The sequence below is a fragment of the Anomaloglossus baeobatrachus genome, chromosome 2 (assembly GCF_048569485.1).
Source record: "Anomaloglossus baeobatrachus isolate aAnoBae1 chromosome 2, aAnoBae1.hap1, whole genome shotgun sequence".
Classification (NCBI taxonomy): Eukaryota; Metazoa; Chordata; class Amphibia; order Anura; family Aromobatidae; genus Anomaloglossus; species Anomaloglossus baeobatrachus.
In genome coordinates, this window is record NC_134354.1 from 178,475,158 (window position 1) to 178,499,066 (window position 23,909).

The following is a 23,909-nucleotide window of genomic DNA, read 5'->3' on the forward strand; positions in this document are numbered from 1 at the left end:
CCATTTTTTTTTCTTGACTTTTCATCAATTTTTGAGGGACATCCAGTTCTAGGTAATGTCACTGCCATGCTAAATTTAAGCTACTAATATAATATACCTTGGGAAATTTTTTTGTACCCTTCTTCTGACTGATGATTTTCAACAATGAGATCCATTTACTGTGTTGTAAGCTGTTTATGGAGCATGGCATTTGCTGGAAAATGCAACTGAGAAAATGTCAGGAAAACCCATCTAAAACAGCCAAACTTTATATGGGGTTAATCAGAATCACTTTAAAAGATGGCAGCTGTGTACCGACTAATATCTAAATGTGATTGCCTAATTTTGAAGATGGTGTTCACACTTATACAACCACATTCTTTTAGTTTTGATCATTTTATTTTTCGCCATCAAAATTACTTTTTCTTGGTATGATTTTTTTTACATGACAAAACCCTGTCATTTTAACAGGGGTGTGTAGACTTCTAATAGTGAGTGAAATAAGCACAAATTTCATTAATCCGGCACAGCATCTTCATAAAAGAAAGAATTTTATTGTTCCATTAAAACTCAATAAATCGGACAAGACGTGTTTCGGGGACACCCTTGTTCACAATCCGTTGGATATTTGCTACAATATGTATACACGATATGCTTATGTGTGTTATCTGGGACATGGGCTGCTCTGTTTTTAAATGGTTTTATTATCACTATGTGTTTTGTATGCGTTTTTGGAGAAAATAAAATTTATACCTTTATACATGTTGGTGTGCACATGTTTCTATTGAGGTCTTTTTTATTCTTAGGATAGGTCATCAATGTCAGATTGGCTGAGGTCCGACACCCCGCACCCCCACCGATCTGCTGTGTTTGGTGATAGTGGCGGCAGCAGGCTGCAGGAAATGATCAGTTTGGAAGCTGCACCATCTTCTGATGGTGACCACAGCTGGGTAATGCACATCCGCCTCCTATTCAGATCAATAGTTGGTGGATGAGCAGTATCAAGCTGCGGCCACTATCAGAAGATGGAGCAGCTCCAGAACTGAGCATTTACTTCTGCCTGCTGTCGCCGCTGGCACCGCACACAGCAGATCAGCAAGGGTGTGGGGTGTCAGACCCCGGCCGATCTAAGGGTAGGTCATCAATATAAAACTAGGGGACAACCTCTTTAACGATCATTGTCATATGACTTGGGGGTACTTTACACGATGCGACTTCGCTACCGTATATCGTCGGGGTAACGGTTGTTGTGACGCACATCCAGCGCCGGTAGCGACATCGCATTGTTGTAGCTGTTCTGTTTTGTCACAAGTCAGCTTATGGGATCACCAGTGAGGTCTTCTCAATTAGGCCTCTTCAGACCTAATCAAGATCGAGCGCTCGGAGAAAAAGACCAGCATCCATGTGGGCATGATCAATTTTCTGTTTATTTAACCAAAGTACACTTTATTTATACCATTTACAGATCAATGTGATATTGCAAATAAGGCTTCTAAGCTGGACTTTACAAGTTGCTCATATGACCTTTAAGTTTTAGCAAAGCAAAAATGTAGAGTCATGCATATGAGATAAGAAGAAGATAAGAAGAACATTTAGAGACAAAATAATCCTTGAGCCTGTCTCTTATTCCGAAGGCTCCATAATGACTATGAACTACCACCAGATATACTTACTAATAACAATAAAATATCTTTAATGAAGAAATATAGAAACTATTAACCCTTCTATATCAATTTCCCCCTTTTGTAAATGGTATAACCTTCACTACAGGGTCAGTAGGCGTCCAAACAGGAGCTGCTGGCTCATGGGCCTAGTACCCATGAGGGGTCTTCCTAAGACTTCACCCATCCACCCTCAGTGTGGACACCTACTCCCCGTCAGTAGAGGCCATTTGGGGTCCGTAGTAAACTACAGAGGGTTCAATACTGAAACTCTTAGAACATACATTATTCAATAGTTTAGCTAACGCATATATCAATGCTTTTACAGCTATATAAAGCAATAGACAGAATAACAATATTTGCATACAGGTTTGTATAATGCCAGAAACCCAACCTGCTAGGCCCTTAAACCAATTAGCTGGATTCATAAAAGAAAATGTATTTCCTCACCAGGAGTCTTCGCTGGAGTCATCCATATATATACATATATACATACACATGTATATACATATAATAGGAGAACAGACAAAAACTGGTGACCATGTATGTAGATACACACATAGACACAAACACACGGAAACAATCATTGTCCTTTCCACAGATAGCAACATCATTATATTGAATACTGAACCATAATCCATCGTAGGTAATGGGGCCTGAATGAGGGATCTTAGTCTTTACTTTGGTAACTACACCCTCAATGTCCGGATTGTATTCCATCCACCACGACTGTCCCCTAGGCTGTGTGATATTTAGCTGGAACCAGGGATTAGTGACCTTTCCAGCTATAGTCAAGGTGGCAAATACATCTTTTCACCAGAATATCGATAGAGTCCAGGTTTCATTGTACATACAGTCTGATATCAACACCTCCTGTGGTTCCAGAGGTAAGGCTAAATATGGCATAGTCTTTGAAGAAAATAAAACTGTGTGTGCAGATCCAACAGTCTTTTGGCTTTTCTCCTTCCATGTCCTCAGTAAGAGAAATATGGTGGCGAATGAGTTTATTATCCCAGTCCGTATTTAAAAGTTCGCTCAGTGTCTTTGTTTGGTGCAGCAACCCTGCTACAGCTAGCAGGATAATTAGCAAGACTGTCATTCTGCCGGTGGAGTGACCTCTTTACAGTGACTGGCGTGGATCCAGGTGGGCTTTCCCTCAAGTTTCACTGAGGTGGATGTGGTCAGCTGGACTTGGAATGGGCCATCAAAGCGTGGATCTAGGCTCCTTCTCACGTGTCTGCGCACGACCACCCAATCACCTGGATTCAGCTGATGCACATCTGCACTTGCATTGGGATCTGGAATGGATGGAAAGACATGTTTATGCACCACATTAAGTCTTTCCTGTAAGGCCTGGACGTAGGCTGTCATAGTGCCGTGTTGCATCTGTAACACTTGTGGAAAGTAGAGACCTGTTTTTGGGGCACTACCAAAAAGGACTTCAAAAGGAGACAAGCCTGTCTTTCTATTTGGAGTGTGTCTGACTGAAAAGAGTGCCAGGGATAAGCACTCTACCCAATTCTTTCCTGTCTCTGCCATGGCCTTTTTGAATTTTTTTTTTTTTTTTTTTTTTTTTTTTAGTGTCCCATTTAATCTCTCTACTTTTCCACTGCTCTGTGGATGATAAGGGGTATGGAATGCCTGCTCTATTCCCAGGGCCTGCATAATGTCCCTCATTATTTCTCCAGTGAAGTGTGTACCCCTGTCACTTTCTATGGCTTCTGGGATGCCATACCGGCAGACTAGTTCCTTCATCAGTTTTTCTGCAGTTGTTTTAGCATTTGCACATTTTACTGGATAGGCCTCAACCCATCCTGAGAAGAGATCTACACATACCAGGACGTATTCATACACTCCTACCTTGGGTAGTTGTATGTAGTCTATTTGCAGTCGTTGAAACGGATAGAGCGGTTTGGGTGTTGCTTTCTTAGGGACTTTTACTGTTTTACCTGGGTTGTGTTGTGCGCAGATAATGCAGGATTGTACATGTTTGGAGGCTACGTAACTGAAGCCAGGAGCGATCCAGAAGGCATTCACCTGGTTACACATGTGACTTTTTGAGGTGTGAGTGGGGCCATGTGTTGCTTGTGCCATCATAGGGAACAGGGACCTTGGTAAACACAACCTATCCTTACTTTCCCATACTCCATTCGAGTTCAGCCCAGCTCCCATTTTCTCCCAGTGTTCCTTCTCTGTTTGGGCAGCCTGATGCTGGAGGGATTTCAGGACATACAGACTCACTGTGGCTGGGACTTGCTGGCTCCCTGCCACTATCCTCTGATCCCTAGGCCTCTTTGCCGCTGCTTTCGCAGCTGCATCCGCCCTTCTATTGCCCGCTACCTCCAGTGAGTCACCTTTTGTGTGTGCTTTCACCTTAATGATGCCAACCTGGACTGGTAACATTAGTGCCTCCATTAACCGTTTTACCAATTCTGCATTTTTAATAGGCTTACCAGCTGACGTAAGAAAAGCTCTACTTCTCCAGATAGGGCCAAAATCATGACAGATCCCAAATCCATACTTTGAGTCTGAATAAACATTAATTTTCCTACCTGACCCCGCTCTACACGCCTCAATGAGCGCTGTTAGCTCCGCCTCCTGCGCGGACATGTGCATCGGGAGTGGTTCAGCTCGGATTACCTCATGTGAGGATACTACTGCATATCCAGTGTAGAATCTCCCATCCAGGTGGTATCTGGAGCCATCTACAAAAAACTCAAAATCTGCATTAGTAATAGGTGTATCATAGACATGTGGAAAACCTGCTGTCTCCTGACTCATCAGCTCTATGCAGCCATGCTCGTGCGTCATGTCAAAGTATTCATCCTCACTTGCTACCATTGTCACCAATTCCCCCTTTTCTGAATCTACTGGCAAAAGGGTGGCTGGATTCAGAACATTGCACCTCTTGAGGGTGACATACTCAGGAATCAGAAGGGCACATTCAAGTCTGAGCTGTCTGGCTATAGACAGGTGTTTCGGTTGGACTTGCACAAGTATAGCATGGATGTCATGCGGGGAGTAAATTGTTAAGGGAAATGTCAATGTGATCTCGCAAGCTTTCCCTAGCAGTACTGCAGCAGCCGCTACAGCACGGACACACGTGGGAGACCCTCTGACAACTGGGTCCAATCGCGCTGAGTAGTAAGCTATTGGTCTTTGTTTGTCACCATGTTGCTGTGTGAGGACGGCTGTCGCATGCCCTCCCTGTTCTGTGCAAAACAAGAAAAATGGTTGATCGTAATTTGGAATACCCAGGGCCGGGGCAGATACAATGAGTAGTTTAAGGGAATGAAAGGAATCAATAGCTTCCTGAGTGAGGTCAAAGGGGTCAGATGCCAGACAATCATAGAGGGGTTGCATCATTTGCGAGGCAGACCTTATCCAAGGCCTGCAGTATGACACTAAGCCCAAAAAGGTGCGCAGTTGCCGGTGGGACCTGGGTAAGGAGAGACTTTGGACTGCTTGTTTTCTCTCCTCAGTCAGGTGTCTTGTACCTTCAGAGATACAGTGACCCAAAAATGTTACCTTTTGCTTACAGTATTGTAATTTTTCACGTGAAACTTTGCAACCATTCTCTGCCAGAAAACACAGCAAAGAAATTGTGGCTTCCTTGCAGGACGTCTGGTCTGGACAGCAGAGCAAAAGGTCATCCACGTACTGCAATAGCGTAACCTGTGGATGAGGCGGTTGCCAGTGCTCCAGAATTCCTGCCATAGCTGTAGAATAAATGGTAGGTGAATTCATTCCTCCTTGCGGGAGGACTGTCCACATGTACTGTTTCCCCTCATGTGTGAAGGCAAAAAGATACTGACAGTCAGGGGGTAGAGGCACAGAGAAAAATGCATTTGCCAAATCAATTACTGTAAAACATTTGGAGGTCCCTGGGATTTGTGACAGTAAGGTATGTGGGTTTGGAACAATTGGTGTTACACTCTCAGTGACAGCATTGACAGCTCTCAAATCATGCACCATTCTGTACGTGTCAGGGGAACCTTTGGGCCCTTTTTTTCTTGATTGGATACAAGGGAGTGTTACAGGGGGAGGACCTTTGTACTAGAGCCCCTGCTTGCACATATTCTCTGGTCAGGGCCATTGATTTGGCTGGGCTTAAGGGATACTGTTTTATCAAGGGAATTTCAAACACCAATCCCTCCAGTCCCTTCGTGGTCACCAGTTTCCTAGGCCAGAGGCGAAGGAGGAGGGAAGGAAGGGGGAGAGTCAGTCTGCTCCCTCTCCTATTTGGGGTTTTTGCATTGTCTGGTGTAATGTCCATTCTGTCCACAATTCCAGCACTGTACGGTCACTCGGTCACCTGGTGCCCTCCCTCTCTGCTTCCACTGTTTTCCTTGTGCTCTAGCATACATAACTGGTCGCTTGCATTTTGTCAGTTCAACCCCCTTAGCTACTTGCAGAAGGTCTGTTGGGTCCATGTTTCTCCACTCAGGTCTGGCTGTCTGTACTGCTTCTCGTAAAAACTTATTCATACCGTTAACAAATATACTCATCAGTATTTTGTCATTAAGGGAGGTTCTGACTTTGTACCCCACGTCTGCCCACTTCAGCTGTAACCTCCAAAAGTACGTCTCTATACTCTCCCCTTCCTGCTGTATTACGTCAGTCAGGGAAAGAGGGAAAGGTTGGTCTTCAGGGTCAGATAACTGTTTTCTTTCCTCACCGTCAGAGTAATGTCCAGCTTTCTCCCCAAAACTCAATTCCTTCACTACCTCTGTCTCAGTGTCAGCGTCCTCTGTCATCACATGTGATCTGGTTCGAACAGGAGTTAGTGCAATCTGCTTAGGGCGAGTAACCTCACACGTAGCACAAGTACCTCTCCAGTCTGGGTTTTTCTGACTACAATGTTTACAAGTCCATTCATCTGGTCTGGGTTTCTGATCATGTGAAGGGGGGGCGGTAGCAGTCACAGTTTTTGCTCTTGGTGCATTAAAACATTTATAATACACTTTACATAACAATAATATAATAATACATCCCACTGTTATTTCTTTACATCCACAATGCTGCACCTCTTCCCTGAATCTGTGCCATTTCTCAACATCCAAACACCCACACTCTGGCATGTCTGCCTTTCTGAGTATTGGTCTGATATTTTTCACTGCTTCTTTGCCTTCTCTTTCTTGCACTATCTGTTTGGCTGTTTTGGATCCTGCTGGAGCCCCACGCTGCACACTGAACAAGTTGCCCATGGCTTCAACTTATTCCCACACAGCCCACCTTTCTGCAAATGCCCTCTCAGTGTCCCTGAACCTTGTTAACAGGCCACACGTCTCCTGGCAAGTCAGAATGGGCTCTCAAGTGGTAGCAAGAAGGCTCAATCAGCATTCACTCTCACCTGCTACACTTGTAGGGCGTATTGGGAAGGGTTAAAAACCTCTCTCACCCAATAGACCAGATGACTAAAGCAGGAAGGACCAGGTGTGATAGTCCTCTCACCTGCTAGACCACCTCCATGTAAGTGGGAAGGCCACACGGCTCTCTAACCCACTTAGACCTGATGTGCAGTTGGCTACTCCATGCTGGTCCTTTACAGAGTATTCCAGCAACGAACGTAAGAGTTAAACCAAAACAATTAACACAGCTGACTTCTCACAGAGGGCAGAAAATCGCGCAGCTGTTCACTTGACCCCTCCCAACAGAATGTCAGTAGCGCACAGTTTGTTTAGCAAGAGTGTTATCTCGTCCTTATTCAGCTTCCCAAAACACAATCCTAATACCCACTGGTATAATACACAATCCCAGCAGAAAATTGAGACTACTTATATACCTTCACAGCACTAATATTCTATTTTACTATAAAACCTTCATCCCCATTTTGAGGGGAAGAAACACACAATATCTCACTATAAGGACAGATCCCAGGACCACTTGTCCTACTCATTCATTGATTCCAGAAGCATATGTAACAATACACCTTCCAAGGATCAGTTAACCTCACATGCAAATAAAATTATCTAAACCGCTCTTGACACTGATGGGAAAAAATACATATGTCAGGTATCCACTCAAATACTCTATATGGCTATGCCCTGTGACATTTCACAACCGGAACATCTTTTCACAGTCCACAGTATGACCTATAACCATTAGACTTATACATACATATTATTTCACCAAGTCTCTTATCTCAATTTCTCATCACTTTGTTATTCAGAGGCTTCTCATCAATATACAACAACCTATTGCCTGCCTACTTTATCTAGGCATTAATATGAAACCACTTATGAACACATATCCCTAGACCAGTGTATTGCCCATCAAAAATGCAAAGATGGCCAAAGCAAAACACAAAACACAGCAACACAGCAAATGCAATTATACAGAGACTGTCCCAAATTCCGTGCTATGCAATCTATGCAATCAGTTAATGGACGGACAACAGATTATCTTATTACTCTATATTTCAACTCTCATTCAGACATGCATGAAAAAACAATACTCACTGGTGATGCCAGAGTTCTTGAACCGTGTGTACAGCCTTACCCAGAATATTCGGGAAATCAGAGAGAGTGAAATGAAGTGTAAGAATAAAGCTTCTCACCTTGCTGCAGCTGAAATTTCACTGTCTCAAGAGTCCCCAAAACTTCTTCCGAATAGGCTGGTTGGCCACGGCCCCACGTTGGGCGCCAAAAACTGTTGTAGCTGTTCTGTTTTGTCACAAGTCAGCTTATGGGATCACCAGTGAGGTCTTCTCAATTAGGCCTCTTCAGACCTAATCAAGATCGAGCGCTCGGAGAAAAAGACCAGCATCCATGTGGGCATGATCAATTTTCTGTTTATTTAACCAAAGTACACTTTATTTATACCATTTACAGATCAATGTGATATTGCAAATAAGGCTTCTAAGCTGGACTTTACAAGTTGCTCATATGACCTTTAAGTTTTAGCAAAGCAAAAATGTAGAGTCATGCATATGAGATAAGAAGAAGATAAGAAGAACATTTAGAGACAAAATAATCCTTGAGCCTGTCTCTTATTCCGAAGGCTCCATAATGACTATGAACTACCACCAGATATACTTACTAATAACAATAAAATATCTTTAATGAAGAAATATAGAAACTATTAACCCTTCTATATCATATCATATGACCAAAAATCATCCAATATGTTCCACCATTGGTAGCAGGAGCGCCGCAAGACTGGTAATTGCCTTTGGAACAAAAACTTTAATGTTTTTCTGGCAAAGCCATTTTTTGGTTGATTTGTAGATATTGGGCTGAAATATGAATTTTCTATTTATGTTCAGAATATTTAGCAGAGCCCTGAAGGTTTTTTCACAAAAAATTATAATTATATTTGGAACTGTTCTTAATTCTTTCAACCCTAATTAAAGCCCCAATTCTAGCTGCTGAAAAATGGACCCAAAGCAAAATGCTGATCCACCATGCTTAATTGTATGGTTTTCTTTTGGTGATATGCAGTGATGGCTCTGCACCAAACATATCTTTTCAAATTATGGCCAAAGAATTCAACCTTTGTCTCATCAGATCATAACACGTTTTTCTACATGCTTTTGGCAGGCTTGACATAGATTTTGGCAAAATATAGCCAGGGTTGGATGTTTTTCTTTGTACTGTAAGAAAAGGCTCCTGTCTTGCCACAATACCCCACAGGCCAGACATGAAGAATATGGGAGATTATTGACACATGCAGTACACAATGAGTACTTGCCAGAACTTCCCGCAGGTTCTTTAATGTTGCTGAAGGCCTATTGGCAGCCTCCCAGACCATTTTTTTTTCTTGACTTTTCATCAATTTTTGAGGGACATCCAGTTCTAGGTAATGTCACTGCCATGCTAAATTTAAGCTACTAATATAATATACCTTGGGAAATTTTTTTGTACCCTTCTTCTGACTGATGATTTTCAACAATGAGATCCATTTACTGTGTTGTAAGCTGTTTATGGAGCATGGCATTTGCTGGAAAATGCAACTGAGAAAATGTCAGGAAAACCCATCTAAAACAGCCAAACTTTATATGGGGTTAATCAGAATCACTTTAAAAGATGGCAGCTGTGTACCGACTAATATCTAAATGTGATTGCCTAATTTTGAAGATGGTGTTCACACTTATACAACCACATTCTTTTAGTTTTGATCATTTTATTTTTCGCCATCAAAATTACTTTTTCTTGGTATGATTTTTTTTACATGACAAAACCCTGTCATTTTAACAGGGGTGTGTAGACTTCTAATAGTGAGTGAAATAAGCACAAATTTCATTAATCCGGCACAGCATCTTCATAAAAGAAAGAATTTTATTGTTCCATTAAAACTCAATAAATCGGACAAGACGTGTTTCGGGGACACCCTTGTTCACAATCCGTTGGATATTTGCTACAATATGTATACACGATATGCTTATGTGTGTTATCTGGGACATGGGCTGCTCTGTTTTTAAATGGTTTTATTATCATTATGTGTTTTGTATGCGTTTTTGGAGAAAATAAAATTTATACCTTTATACATGTTGGTGTGCACATGTTTCTATTGAGGTCTTTTTTATTCTTAGGATAGGTCATCAATGTCAGATTGGCTGAGGTCCGACACCCCGCACCCCCACCGATCTGCTGTGTTTGGTGATAGTGGCGGCAGCAGGCTGCAGGAAATGATCAGTTTGGAAGCTGCACCATCTTCTGATGGTGACCACAGCTGGGTAATGCACATCCGCCTCCTATTCAGATCAATAGTTGGTGGATGAGCAGTATCAAGCTGCGGCCACTATCAGAAGATGGAGCAGCTCCAGAACTGAGCATTTACTTCTGCCTGCTGTCGCCGCTGGCACCGCACACAGCAGATCAGCAAGGGTGTGGGGTGTCAGACCCCGGCCGATCTAAGGGTAGGTCATCAATATAAAACTAGGGGACAACCTCTTTAACGATCATTGTCATATGACTTGGGGGTACTTTACACGATGCGACTTCGCTACCGTATATCGTCGGGGTAACGGTTGTTGTGACGCACATCCAGCGCCGGTAGCGACATCGCATTGTGTAAATCCTAGGAGCGACGATGAATGAGCGCAAAACAGTCAAAAATCACTGATCTGTGTCACGTCGTTCATTTCCATAATGTCGCTCCAGCTGCAGATAGGATGTTGTTCCATGTTCCTGCAGCAACACACATCGCTGTGTGTGAAGCCGCAGGAACGACAAACATCTCCTTACCTGCGTCCACCGTCAATGCGGAAGGGAGAAGGTGGGCGGGATGTTATGTCCTGCACATCTCCGCCCCTCCGCTTCCATTGGCCGGCCGCTTAGTGACATCGCGTGACGTCGCGGTGACGCCGAACGCACCTCCCCCTTGAAGGAGGGATTGTTTGGCGGTCACCACGATGTCGCTGACAAGGTATGTGCGTGTAAGCTGCCGTAGCGAAAATGTTCACTATGGCAGCGATCACCAGATATCGCATGTGCGTCGGGGGGGGGTGCTATCACGCTGGCCATCGCTAGCCGATGCTAGTGATGTCGCAACGTGTAAAGCCCGCCTTAAGATTTATGCCAGATCAGAACCTCAGTTTGCAGACACAGTTTTTTGGGGTGAAAATTTATGGAAGGAGCTAAGACTCAGAGTACATAGAAGGAGTCCAAGGAGCCTTCAGATTTGATGAGTGTTTTTGTCAAAGTATGGGCCAAAATCACACCTGAGCAATGCATGCAACTAGTTTCTCCATACAGGAGGCGTAATGAAGCAAAGGCTTTTATGCACAGTATTAAATAAATTTCAGTAAGCATGTCAATAGTTTTTATCTCTCATTATTACACATCACTACATTTATGGACAGCTATGGTTTGATTCCTTTGCTGTGCTTATTGGATGGATTATCAACATTTGGTTAGAAATTTATGTCAATAGCCCCTTTAGAAATACTGTATATTTACTTAGAAAATTGGTGATGTGCACAACACATATCACCCCTAACACACACACACACACACACACACACACAAGCATACTGCATATATACATACACTCATAATAAAGGTGTAAAACAATAACTTGGTTTTAATAATATGTACTTTTTAGGACAGTACATTCCATTTAACCACCTTGCATCACAGCTAGTTTTGTCCATTATGATTTTTTTTTTCCTTTTTCATTGTCTCATTTCAGGAGACATAATTTTTCACCATGGTACATAAAAAAAACTTTTAATTTTACTTTGTAGGTTAGTCCAATAATGACAATACCAGTCAAAAAATGATAACTCTAGAATTGTTTTTTAATTTTTTTTTTTATAGAATTCACCATCACATACAAAATAAATTGTGCACGCCATCCAAATTATTATGATACTCTAATATATTCCATTTTTTTATTTCACTACTTTTACTGACTAAAACCACATTAAAAAAATAATCCTTTGTTTTACATCAAACAGTATTCTGAGTGTCCTAACTTTTTAATAGTTTTTTCTTTACAGATCTGTATAAGCACTTGTTTTTCCAGCTGTAGCTTCTATTGGATGCATAAAACACTTTGATCACTTTATGTATGTACCGTATATGTATATAATATAATTTTTCATTACTATAGCTTGGCACTGACATGGTTAAGTCAGGTTGGAGGGGTTTGTTTGGTCGTGCCTCATTCCGGGACTGTCAACACTTTTTTATTGTGTGGATGTCTCCGGAACGCCGCCAGTAATAGCTCTGCTCTGCAGCATGTGCCCTGGCTCCTGTGAGTTTTCTTTGATCTGTCCCGCTACCCAGCCTACCTCTCCCTGACCTCCGTTCCCCTAGTTCTGTCCTCCCATCCTGTCTACCTGACTCCGCTCCCGTTCTGTGTCTTGGCCTCCAACCCCTCCTCTGTACTTACCTGATCTCCCAGTCTCCGATCTCGGTTACGGTCCCTGGCTGCGGCTCTGTTCCCCCTCGACTCCTGACGTAACTGTTTGGCTTCCAACCCACCTTGCTTCCATTTGACTATGGCTTGCCCAGCCCATTGGTGAGACGTGACATCCCAGTTTTGACTTTAAGCTTGTTTGACTATTCTGACGCTTGTGCTAGTGACCTTGTGTGGGCTTTTTGTCTTACTGCACTTAGAAGTTTGATCTTCTCTAAGTCCCTGTGCCCCCTAGTGGAAGCTTGACAATAATCATATAATAATATTTATTCACTTATATAGCGCCATTAAATTCCATATGCTTCATAAATATCAGACTCACTGTCCCCACTGGGGCTCACAATGAGCAAAAATATAAACGCAACACTTTTGTTTTTGCTTTCATTTTTCAGGAGCTGAAATCAAAGATCTAAGACTTTTTCTATGTAAACAAAATTCCTTTTTCTCTCAAATATTGTTCACAAATTTGTCTTAATCTGTGTTAGGCCCCCATCACACTTCAGTTAAAAACATATTTTTCACTAATGTGCTAAAGGTGCGTATGTCCCTCTTTGTGCCGTGTTTTTGGCACACGTGTGATCTCCATGTGCTATCCGTGATAATACTTGGAGATCAGGCACTTACTGTATACTCACCTGTCCATGCCACTGTTGTCCGTGGTGCTGAAGTCTCCTGTAATATCCAGCCACTACTGTCTCCCTGCTGCAGCTACTTCCAGGTTAGCTGTGCAGTGAAAATGTATGAGCATAACTAGCCAGCCTGGAAGCAGAAGACAGTCGCGGCTGAAGACAGCATCACTGGAGATGGAGGAGTTTAAAAAGCTTTTTATTTTAAATGTACAGTGGAACCTTGCTTAACGAGAACAATCCGTTCTGGGACTGTGCTTGTTAACCAAGTTACTCGTTCAGCAGAGCAAGATTTCCCATAGGAAATCATTGCAATGCAGACAATTCGTTCCACAACATGTTAAATGTCCCATTCTGGTCCCCTATTCTATCATTCCACACACGCACAAACTCACACAAACACAAAAGCACGCACGCACACGCACATATTATATGCTCACCTTACCTTCTGTTCCATTGCCGGTCTCCTGGGACTTGCTGTTCTCTGGTACAGGGCCTGGCTGTGTATCGGGTTACCATAACGACGAGGGAGGAACTTCCGCGGCCAGAGCGCTGACGTCAAAGGCAGAGCCGCTTGCCTCTGATTGGCTAGCGTGCTGCATTTGAGTAGCGGTGACAGGAAGTTCCTGCTTCGTCGCTATGGATGCCGATGCACAGCCTGGAGTGGAGCGGAGCGGCGAACTACAGGACCCAGGAGGCCGGCGATGAAACGAAAGGTACACATATTATATGCTCACCTTACCTTCCTTCCACCGCCGGCCTCATGGTACTAGTAGTTCGCCGCAAGGACGTCGCGATGTACCCGGGAACTACAAGAACCATGAGGCCGGCGGTGGAATGGAAGGTAAGGTGAGCCTAATACTGTATGTGTGTGCGTGCGTGTGTATTTGTGTGTGTTTTGTGCCTGCATGTGTGTGTTTGTGTGGTCTGCAAGTGCGGGTTAAAGCGTGGTGGATGTATGGAACCGGAAGTGTGTGCGGTGAGGATTTTGCTCATCCAGCAAAGCTTTCTCGTAAACCGGGTTACGAATTTACAGAAAGCTTTGCTTGTTAAGCAAAATTCTCGTTAAGTGGGTTACTCGTTAAGCGAGGTTCAACTGTACTTGTTTTTTTCTGATATGTGTTTCACGGATCACATCACTGTGTGGTCCATGGGACATCAGTGGTACCGGAGATACACACGTGTATGCTGCACAGAAACACATCAGAAATGAGAAATCACTAATATGCGTGCAGACCCATTGATTTTAATGGGTCTGCATAAGTCCATATTTCTGGTATGTATAAAAACTGCAACATATCAGAATCACTAATGTGTGAAGAGGGCCTTAGTGAGCAATTCTTTGCAGAGATAATCCAGCTGAGCTGCATGCTCATCGTCCTGCTTGGGATCTCACTCTCCAGCTGGCTGCACTTAGTTAACCCGACTTGAGAGGGCAAATGCTCACATACTATGGCATACGGCTCAATGGAGAGGTGTTCTCTTCAAAGATTTTCAAATGTAGGTCACACAAGATCATAAATAATTTTCTGGGATTGGCTGGAGCTCACCATGGCTGTGGCCTGTAGTCTGGGACAGCACTGGAACAGTGAGTTCCACACTCACTGTGGAACACCTGGAACCGCAGCCACTAACTCAGCCTTTTGATTGCCGGCGCCGCCACCTCATGCTTTGGTGCCAAAGGCCATTACTACTCCCATCATCATCCTCCCTGGGGCCCACTTCTCCTGCAGGGAGCAGAACTATCTCGGCTGCTACAACCATCCGCCCAAGAGGACAGCGACAGCAGCGGCGGCTAACCCCTGGCCGCGTATCGCAGGTGGCATCTTGAGGCAATCCTCCTCACCCTCATCCACTATTATACTCATCTTCTCCACCATCCACTGTCCCTATTATTGCATGCCTCAGGGCCACGAAGCCAGGCAGGGCCACCCGTGACATCCCCAGACCCGACATCACCGGCTCGGCGACAAGTAATGTTTAACCCCTTGCTCTGTGGGTGCTACAACTTGGCGTCACGAACAGAATAACGTGCCTATAATAACCGGGTATTGTGCATCTTACAGGACTGTATTAAACGTATTGCTTAAAAAGGAAAGTCGCCATTGATTATTCCATGCGGGGAACAGGATAACATGCCCAGGCAAATTGGGTACTGTGCGCCTTACAGGACTGTTTTAAACGTTTTGCTTAAAAAGGACAGTCGCCATTCGTCATTCCGTGTGGGAAGAAAAGGGAGCGTGCCGTCGAGGGTGGCACCCTGAAAAGCGCACGAACAGAGATCCCACAGCTGGAGGCGAGTGCTACCCCGCCGGGGACACAGGCGGAACTGGAGGGAAAAATCCTGTTGATTAAGACAGAGGACCAGGATGATCCGGACGCTGCACTTGTAACACTGGAGCTGCCGGATTCAAAGCCTTGTACTTCTGGAAAGGAGTGGGCACCGCAGTTCTCAGAGGAAGCCTCCCTGTTGAGTGTTGGCAGGGATGGACTCCGGGATCTGTCAAAAGCATGCCCTCCGACTGATGCTTCTCCAATGGCCGCCGTGTCTCACCCGGGTCCCTGGGGAGACCAGCATTGGCAATATAAACCCTTGGAGCCCCGTGATGGAGGAAAGACTGAGGTAATTGCGATCCAGCCTCTGCAGAGTGTTTTACCGGATAGATGCTCTGGAGCAGCTCCTGAGGAGAAACCCGCTTCCGACACCATAGACATCCTAATACCGGTTTGCCGTTGTTGTGGTAAAGCAGGACACTTTGCAAGAGGATGTCTCATGAGTGTCCTGAACTGGGGGGATGTGATATGTCCTCCGGTACCTCCAGCAGCCAAGCAAGAATAACTGTTTTCATATGCATATGTTGATGTTTTATTGCATTGATGATACTGATGACCGGTAACTGTTTGAATGTTTGAATCATTAATGTGATGGTGCCTCCCATAAAGGGAAAATTGTTAACCTGTTTATTGCATACTAAAAAAAATTGCGGTGTACTAACTTTGTTTGGTTACAGCACGGGAGTGCTGCCATTTGCCGTGGGGGAATGTGGCGCCCCTGAGGCTTCAGTCACCACAGGGTACTGCAGCTCATTTAAGCTGCAGAGTTCATCTCTGGTAAGGAGGGGGTTAATCACCGGTGTTTCCACATTTACACTTCACATACAGCTTAGGAGCCTTCTCACTGGGTAGCTGGACTAGGGTAGGCTGGGGGGGTGGCCATCACGAGGCATGGGACATTCCCGGTCACTAGGTCAACCACCTGGGGGGTGGGCACCATTTGGGGTAGAAGTAGGAGCAACCTTTACACAATCTTCAGTCAAGTCAGAACGTATGTGAGCAAGGATGGTTGACCTTAGGGAGATCAACATCCACCACTGCGGAGACACCATCACGTGTTTCTCAACACGTGATGGTGTCTCCGCAGTGGTGGATGTTGATCTCCCTAAGGTCAACCATCCTTGCTCACATAGTCTTTTACTAGGCAATGCTCCCACTAGCCAGATTCCTACTCCACACTGATGAGGGGCAAATACCCCGAAACGGCTGTCTGTGGATGGATACCATGTTTGGCATAGGTGGTCTCCTTGACTGGAGACTGCCCTTCCCGTGGTTGTTCCTTCCCGGTGAAAGACCTGGCTAGTTTCCTGCCAGCGTTGAGAAACATGTGATGGTGTCTCCGCAGGCCTTCTTGCTTTGAATATTTCCCAGGGGGCATTGCTCTAGAATCACTGCGTTGAGAAACACGTGATGGTGTCTCCGCAGTGGTGGATGTTGATCTCCCTAAGGTTAACCATCCTTGCTCACATAGTCTTTTACTAGGCAATGCTCCCACTAGCCAGATTCCTACTCCACACTGATGAGGGGCAAATACCCCGAAACGGCTGTCTGTGGATGGTTACCATGTTTGGCATAGGTGGTCTCCTTGACTGGAGACTGCCCTTCCCGTGGTTGTTCCTTCCCGGTGAAAGACCTGGCTAGTTTCCTGCCAGCGTTGAGAAACATGTGATGGTGTCTCCGCAGGCCTTCTTGCTTTGAATATTTCCCAGGGGGCATTGCTCTAGAATCACTGCGTTGAGAAACACGTGATGGTGTCTCCGCAGTGGTGGATGTTGATCTCCCTAAGGTCAACCAGCCTTGCTCACATAGTCTTTTACAAGGCAATGCTCCCACTAGCCAGATTCCTACTCCACACTGATGAGGGGCAAATACCCCAAAACGGCTGTCTGTGGATGGATACCATGTTTGGCATAGGTGGTCTCCTTAACTGGAGACTGCCCTTCCCGTGGTTGTTCCTTCCCGGTGAAAGACCTGGCTAGTTTCCTGCCAGCGTTGAGAAACATGTGATGGTGTCTCCGCAGGCCTTCTTGCTTTGAATATTTCCCAGGGGGCATTGCTCTAGAATCACTGCGTTGAGAAACACGTGATGGTGTCTCCGCAGTGGTGGATGTTGATCTCCCTAAGGTCAACCATCCTTGCTCACATAGTCTTTTACTAGGCAATGCTCCCACTAGCCAGATTCCTACTCCACACTGATGAGGGGCAAATACCCCGAAACGGCTGTCTGTGGATGGATACCATGTTTGGCATAGGTGGTCTCCTTGACTGGAGACTGCCCTTCCTGTGGTTGTTCCTTCCCGGTGAAAGACCTGGCTAGTTTCCTGCCAGCGTTGAGAAACATGTGATGGTGTCTCCGCAGGCCTTCTTGCTTTGAATAAGTCAGAACGTAGGTTCTTGCAGCACAACACCATTTCTTCTTCATTTCTTTCACGGGGCCTGAGGCTTGAAGCGGGACGCTCAGCTCGGGTTCTTCACTCCTGGAGGGGCAACTCTTAGAAAGGACACTTTCAAAATACCGGTGGCTACCTCTAACTTAACCAGGATTGTCTGGAGCCCACCACAACAGTGGCCGCTACTTTGGGACAGCACTGGAACAGTGAGTAAAGACACCTGGAACCGCAGCCATTGACTCAGCCTTTTGATTGCTGGTGCCACCGCCCCGCACTTCGGTGCCAATGGCCATTACTACTCCCCTCCACATCCTCCCCGGGGCCCGCTCCTCCTGCGGAGAGCAGAACCATCTCGGCTGCTACTACCATCCGCCCCAGAGGACAGCAACAGCAGCGGCGGCTAATCCCTGGCCGAGTACCACAGGTGGCATCACAAGACAATCCTCGACAAAACACGAGACAGGCAGGGCCACCCGTGACATCCCCAGACCCGACATCACCAGCCTGGCGACGAGTAACATTTAACCCCTTGCCCCGTGGGTGCTACATATACGCTATTACATATTGATACTATTGACAGATACATATGGGGAGTTAATGTTCGGGATTGGAGCTAGCTCTGGTCCTAGTACACACTAGGACATCATGCTATGCTGCTGATGCCTGATTTATTATTCATCAAGCCTCCTGATGATCCGCTGTTGGAGAAACGCGTCGAGGCAAATTTGAGGCATCGCTGAGATGCACATGTGACCTCTGCACGATAAGTGTTTGACTACCTCATTTTTTATCAATTGGCTGCCCAGAACATGATTGCACTATATGCATTAGCACTTTATTTGTAGCATATACACTTTAGTGTACAAATGCACTTTAATTGTCTGAAATTTTGAACTATGAGATGGGATTCTTTGCACATCATATTGCATTAGCACTTTATCTTGCTAGACATATGCACTATGCACTTCATCTAGCGGGTTTAAACTTTTGCTAATTATTGTGGCTTTGCATCTTTGATTATTGTGCTTTCTGTCATCTTTATCCAGATACCCTCGTTTTTTATCTGAATAGAGGGTATAGGAGGACAACCTGAGGTTAGTCTAATTTGTGGGTACCAGATTCCTTACTATTAGGGTCTGACCCCTTTGTTGATTGGAGGATAATAAGTGGTCCTTTCTATCTAATCATTTTGAGGACCCCTCCATCCGTATCCATAATTCTATATCTGTATGGATAGTGGTTTATTTGTGTGTTCTATGTACCCTGTGCACTACTTAAAGTATACCCTACCTTTATGTCTCTAACTCTGTATTTTCATGACTTTTGTAAAGGCATAATAGGGATTCCTCAGGGACAGCCGTCGTCGAGTAGGGGCGCCACTTTCGTATCATTATAGGGTGCCAACCTCCGCGGTAGGTAGAGGACAGGAGGGAGGTGCATCTTTTAGGGTGAGAACTTTACCCTCCTCCCTTTCTTCATCTATTTTGTATTTTGCACTGGGTATTGGGATTTTTAAGTGAAAATAAATTAAAATTAACTTTTAAAGGGTTATATTATTTTGTCATATCAAAATGCGCCTGCACAGGACCGCAGTGTCAGCCTGTGTGGATGACCTAGATCCATCATCCACACTGGGCTGGATGGAAGGAGGACGGCGATCGCCCCAGAGCGGAGGCGCCGGACCGAAGTGCAGCCAGACCTATCGGACTGGACTGCCTCCACGTGAGTATTATAAAAGTGGTTTTTTTTATATTATACAGTGCAGTCTGGGCTCTTATATACAGATTCTGGAATGTTGTATATAAGAGCTCACTGATGGTGACCACAGCTTATAGTCGCCAAATCTGGTGACAGGTTCCCTTTAACAGATAGAGCCTTCAGAGGGGAAAACTAATGTAAATGCAAGTTAGAAGACCGGTAATGGCCAGTGTTAGTGTTATTTCTCACACACATGAATGTTTATTCTGAAAAGTAATTTGAATATATGGTTACACTTTAAGATAGCTAGTGTTTGACTTAATGTTTGGCCAGCAGCAATCTTTCTGACCTTTCGTTACACAAAATCTGTCACCAGGTGTCATATTGCAAGCTGCATATATTATGAAATAGATCTTACACTTGAAGAGACTGATTTATTTACTTTGAAAATCCATTTCAAAATCCTTTCTGAAAGTCATGGAGAAAAAATGCTGTTAACCTGCAGATATGGGGTTAATCTGCACATTAATAGCATTCTGCAACTGCCCAGTGCCTGCACATTAAATGCCCCTGCCAGGAGGAAATTAACTTTAATCCTCCAGATTAAGTCATGGAGGTGGTGTCGGTGCTGCCTCCGCGCTAACTGACAGCATCCTCTATGGCAGAGCAGCTGTCAGTCAGTGGTGGGGTCGTGATTATAGCCATCACTCTCCATACACGGAGCAGTGACTGAACCTGCATCGACGCCGCCTCCATGACTGAAACCGCAACGCTGCCGGAAGATTAAAGTTTATTTCATCTCAGCTGCAGTATTTAACAGGCAGGCACCGGGCAGGTTCAGAATGCTATTCACTTATTAACCTGTAGATTCACCCCGTATCTGCAGATTATAGCATTTTTCCACATGACAGGTTCCCTTTAAGTTTTCTTCATACTGCAGGTTCTTCAAAAGCATGAATCACCTGACAGGTTCCTTTTAGTATTAACATCAATTATGCATTTTGACATTGATTTTTAAACTAAGTATACTAGTCTAATAAAATATAATCATACTTATCAACATCTTGGTTGGCAAAATAGTGACGTTTAGGTCTCGTCTCAGAATCACACGGAAAATGCCCAAAACTTGTCAGGAACGTCTATGTCTGAGTACACTGTTCCTTTTTTTGGACAAGGAAATGGTGATCACGGATTTCAATGAGATTCCCCAACAATATTTTGTATGCGTGAGTGTTTCCAGACTGTCATCTGAATCCAGATACAGGGAAATGTAATATTGACATGTTGAATTTCAATTCTTTATGTCTTCTGGGGTCCAGCCATATTCCAAGGCATCTGGCAGTAGTTTTTTTTTCTTTTGACAGAATAGGTTGTAAATGTCTTATTTATTGGGGACTTTCAACTATACACAATAATAGATATTGACAAGAAAGAGGTCTTGCGGTGTTAGATTGTAATATAAACGAGCCTTAGCTCTTGTGGGAGATAAACCACTGTCACAGGTGTTTGTAGAAGCCCCATTATAATTAAACTAAGAGGAATCCAATGTTCTATATATACATATATATATATATATATATATATATATATATATATATATATATATGTATTTCAGTGGCAAGATCCAAATTCCTAATTTATTTCAATAAAAGTATAACTGTCATTTTTTGCAATTTGTTTAAGTCATGAAGTAGATTTAAAAAAAATACCCAAAAGGTGGCTGCATAAGTAGCTAAATATTCAGGTTGTAGTGCAATACTTCTACCACAGGCTTTCTAAGGCGGGCTTTGCACATTGCGACATCGCAAGCCGATGCTGCGATGTCGCACGTGATAGTCCCCGCCCCCGTCGCAGGTACAATATCTTGTGAAAGCTGGCGTAGCGAAAATTATCGCTATGCCGGCTTCACATGCACTCACCTGCCGTGCGACCGTCGCTCTGGCCGGCGACCCACCTCCTTATTAAGGGGGCGGGTCATGTGGCGTCACTGCGATGTCACACGGCAGGCGGCCAATAGGAGCGGAGGGGCGGAGATGAGCAGGATGTAAACATCCCGCCCACCTCCTTCCTTTCTCATTACTTAAGGAAGCCGCGGTGATGCCGGTAGGAGATGTTCCTCGCTCCTGCGACTTCACACGCAGCGATGTGTGCTGCCGCAGGAGCAAGGAACAACATCGGACCATCGCGTCAGCGTAATTATGGATTACACCGACGCTGCACCGATGATACGATTACGACGCTTTTGCGCTCGTTAATCGTATCATCTAGGCTTTACACACTGCGATGTCGCATGCGATGCCGGATGTGCGTCACTTTCAATTTGACCCCACCGACATCGCACCTGCGATGTCGTAGTGGGCAAAGCCCGCCTAAGAGTCAAACCACACTATCATTTGGCTCTGCTACAGTCACATGTTATCTACTAAGCTCTTTCTGAGTCCTTCCAGCTACATCTACAGGTTTCTGGTGCTTTCATCACCTTTATCTCTGCTGTAGCAAGGAACCTACTAGTCCACTTGTCTCTGCTATTCAAAGGTCATATCCGCTCTCTCAACTCTGCTGCATTAAGGGGTGCTTCACACACAGCGAGCTCGCTGCCGAGATCGCTGCTGAGTCACGCTTTTTGTGACGCAGCAGTGACCTCATTAGCGATCTCGCTGTGTGTGACACTGAGCAGCGATCTGGCCCCTGCTGCGGGATCGCTGCTCGTTACACACAGCCCTGGTTCGTTTTCTTCAAAGGCGCTCTCCCACTGTGACACACAGATCGCTGTGTGTGACAGCGAGAGAGCGACAAATGAAGCGAGCAGGGGAGCAGGAGCCGGCGTCTGGCAGCTGCGGTAAGCTGTATCCAAGATAAACATCGGGTAACCAAGGTGGTTACCCGATATTTACCTTAGTTACCAGCCTCCGCAGCTCTCACACTGCCTGTGCTGCCGGCTCCGGCTCTCTGCACATGTAGCTGCATTACACATCGGGTTAATTAACCCGATGTGTACTGTAGCTAGGAGAGCAAGGAGCCAGCGCTAAACAGTGTGCGCGGCTCCCTGCTCTCTGCACATGTAGCTGCATTACACATCGGGTTAATTAACCCGATGTGTACTGTAGCTAGGAGAGCAAACCTAAGCGGTGTGCGCTGGTAACTAATGTAAACATCGGGTAACCATACCCGATATTTACCTTAGTTACCAGTGTCTGCAGCTTCCAGACGCCGGCTCCGTGCAAGCGCAGCGTCGCTTGCATGTCGCTGCTGGCTGGGGGCTGGTCACTGGTCGCTGGTGAGATCTGCCTGTTTGACAGCTCACCAGCGACCATGTAGCGATGCAGCAGCGATCCTGACCAGGTCAGATCGCTGGTCGGATCGCTGCTGCATCGCTAAAGTGTGAAGGCACCCTAAGGTGTACTTGCCAGTGTACTTGTATCAATTTTCCAAGATTCTTTCTGCACACTTATCTCTCCAGCAACAAGGTGCCTGATTACCTATTTGACTGTTCCTTTGTGCTATACCCATTCTTGCAATAAAGTGCCTAATTGCCTGCTCAATTCCTGATTATGGTTTCTAATTGCCTTGGGTGGGGTTTCACACTATAGAAAGATCCCTAGCTTCTTGCCTCCTGCTGCCACTTATAAGTTCATATTATCTCACCCTTCTTCACTCCCATTTCTCTGTTCCTCCTTTTTCGAGTTGTAATTCCGGTTTCTGACCTCAGCTCATGCTTGAACTATTCTACTGTCCGAAAATGTTGTTCCTGATCCTAATCTCTGGGTACTGACTTGGCTTTCTTACCATTCCATGCTAACTCTCTCCACTGGCCAGCAGCTACTCTGTGGACTCAACCGGGAAACCCCTCAATAGGCCAGCATTCTCCTAGGACTAAAGGCCGCTTTACACGCAGCGACATCGCTAACAAGATGTCGTTGGGGTCACGGAATTCGTGACGCACATCTGGCCTTGTTAGCGACGTCATTGCGTGTGAAACGTACGAACGACCGCTAACGTTCAAAATTACTCACATTTTCATTGATCGTTGACACGTCGTTCTATTCCTGATTATCGTTGCTGCTTTTACGCAGGTTGTTCGTCGTTCCTGAGGCAGCACACATCGCTACGTGTGACACCCCAGGAATGACGAACAACAGCTTACCTGTGTCCTCCGGCAATGAGTTGGGTGTGTCTTTCCTTCAGCTGCTCTTTGCCCCTCCGCTTCTATTGGCCGCCTGCCGTGTGACGTCGCACGAACCACCCCGTTAGAAAGGAGGCGGTTCGCCGGCCACAGCGACGTTGCAGGGAAGGTAAGTATGTGTGACGGGGCCTAACGATATTGTGCGCCACGGGCAGCGATTTGCCCGTGACGC

General features: G+C 45.1%; 1 long non-coding RNA gene across 1 annotated transcript in view; it reads right to left on the minus strand.

The window, feature by feature from the left end:
• Positions 1-1,388: 1,388 nt before the first annotated feature.
• The window catches only part of LOC142288316 (uncharacterized), a 66,644-nt gene continuing 44,123 nt past the window's right edge, over positions 1,389-23,909 (minus strand). The window contains exon 3 of the long non-coding RNA XR_012749111.1: positions 1,389-2,938. This is a non-coding gene — a long non-coding RNA (uncharacterized LOC142288316). The remainder of the gene's footprint in view (positions 2,939-23,909) is intronic.